Here is a 2,607-nt window from a genome sequence, read left to right as displayed (position 1 = left end):
TTTTTGATTTATTGTGGAGATGAGGTCTTGTCAAGTTGCCCAGGCGGGTGTCGAACCCGCGGGCTCAGGCAATCCACTCACCTCGGCCTCCCAAGGAGCAGGATTACAGGCTGAGCCACCAAGCCCGGCAACTTCCTTTTTTAAAAAAATTATTTATTTGATATAGAGGTGTGTGTGTGTGTGTGTGTGTGTGTGTTTCAAGTTGGAGTCTCACTCTGTCCCCTAGACTGGAATGCTCATCACAGCCTCGACCTCCTGGGTTCAGGTGATCCTTCTGCCTTAGCCTCCTGAGTAGCTGGGACTACAGGCCTGCACTACTCTGTACAGCTATTTTTTTCTTTTTTTGTGGAGATGAGGTCCCACCACATTGCCCAGGCCAGTGTCAAACTCCTGAACTCAGGCAATCCTCCCGCCTTAGCTTCCCAAAGTGCTAGGATTCCAGGCATGAGCCTGTGCCTGGTTCTCAATGTGGCCTTCACTCACATCCCAGCCAACTCATCTACGAACCAAACTTGGTTAGTTTTCTCTCTCAGTCAGCTGGTTCCAGCCCCCCATCCCACCGTAAGATGGCTATTGATGTAATCTAAGGGCGAGGCACGGATTCAGCAGTGTGGATGGCAGAGGTTTTGACACCTGCTCGTGCAGCTCAGTTGAGCCTGCTGGCCCTGCTGGTGTCCCATCCTGGAGGTAGTGCTGTCACTGTATAATGGGCTGCTGGTGAGCCAGCCTGACCTCACAGCTTGATCTCCCCTTCCTAGCTCACAAAGGCAGTTCTGACCACATGGTCACTCACTGTCCCATGGTCAGATACTATGATGTTTGATTTTATGTGTCAACTTGACTGGGCTATGGGGTGCCCAGAGAGCTGGCAGAACATCATTTCAGGGCATGTCTCTGGAAGGGTGCTTAGCATTTGAATCACACAGTTTCATCAGTGCTGGTGGGTGTCATCTAATCCATTGAGGCCCAGAATAGAACAAAAGGTTGAGGCAGGAGTTCAGTCTCTCTCTCTCTTCTCGAGCTGAGACATCCATCTTCTCCTCCTTAGACCTAGATGATCCTGGCTCTTGAGCCTTCAGACTCTAGGACATACACCATCAGCCTCCCAGGTTCTCAGTCCTTTGATCTCAAATTGGAAGCTGTACTTCCAACTGGAATTGGCTTCTTGGTTCTCAGGCCTTCGAACTCAGACTGAATCCCATCACCGACTTTCCTCATTCTTCAGCCTGAAGACAGCGTATCATGGGACTTCTTGGCCTCCATAATGAGGTGAGCCAATTCTCATGATAAACCCCCTTCTAGATCTCTGTATCCTATTGGTTCTACTTCTTTGAGAACCCTGCCTAGGAGGAATGCTCAGTTTCTATGGCCCAGCGGTATCCCAGAAGCTTTTTTTCACATGGTGTATATTCTCCTCCGTGGATGGCATGGGCTTGCTCCAGGAACCTGGGATCTAAGTTGTGATTCTCCTACTAGTACTTTCTATAAACTTCACACAATCTTTTCTTTTTTTTCTTTTTTTGAGTAGGAATCTCACTCTGTCACCCAGGCTGGAGTGCAGTGGCATGCTCATGGCCACTGCAGCCTCTGCCCCTTGGACTCAGATGATTCTTCCACCTCAGCCTCCCAAGTAGCTGGAACTACAAGCACGTGCCACCACACCTGGCTAATTTTTTGATTGATTGTAGAGACGAGGTCTCGCCAAGTTGCCCAGGCTGGTCTCGAACCCCTGGACTCAGGCAATCCTCTCACCTCCACCTCCCAAAGTGTTGGGATGACTATTGGGGCAAAGTCTATTGGGGCTGCAGAGCAGATAGTGACAAAAGTCTGTCCAGGTCTGTTGACAACCTTAAGCCTTCTTTCCTGCAATAAGGGTTCAGTTAATGAGAACTCAGGGAGGGGGCTGGAGACCATTGTTTTCTTCTTTGGTAGGTCTGGACTTTAGGCACATAAGGGAACTTCAACCAGTGCTTTGGGAGAGGGGGGATTGAGAGACGGGGGTGGGAGGGGGAGAAAGACAGTTATTCTCCTTGGTGGGTCTGTCCAGTCTTGGCCTAGATAGGGGAGAAGCCTCTTTTAGCAACTGTTGACCTCTAAGGGCTTTTTTTTTTTTTTTTGAGCCAGAGTCTCTGTTATCCAGGCTGGAGTACAGTGGCACGATCATGTTGCAACCCTGACCTTCTGGGCCCAGGTGATCCTTCTACCTCAGCCTCCCAAGTAGCTTGAACTATAGGTGTATGCCACCATGCCCAGTTAATTTTTTAATTTATTGTAGAGATGAGGTCTCGCCAAGTTGTCCAGACTGTTCTTGAACCCTTGGGTTGAGACAACCCTCTCACCTCGGTCTCCCAAAATGCTGGGATTATAGGTATAAGCCACTGAATCTGGCCTATAAGGTACTTTAATTCAAAATACTCATGATACCAGGCAGCTGCACTTTGGCGAGAATTCTCTGCACTCCTTCCTATTGTAGATTAGACTTGCTAGAAACTATCTTCCTCCTTGAGCCCTGCTCCAAGATGGTGGCCTTCCATTTCATTCAGTAACTGGATCAGAACAGGATTCCAAGTGCCACTAGAACCTGAAGAGGCCTACCAGGCCTTGGGC

Source organism: Carlito syrichta, unplaced genomic scaffold, assembly GCF_000164805.1.
Source record: "Carlito syrichta isolate Samal-C Ts95f unplaced genomic scaffold, Tarsius_syrichta-2.0.1 Scaffold308195, whole genome shotgun sequence".
Classification (NCBI taxonomy): domain Eukaryota; kingdom Metazoa; phylum Chordata; class Mammalia; order Primates; family Tarsiidae; genus Carlito; species Carlito syrichta.
This window is presented reverse-complemented; position numbering follows the sequence as displayed.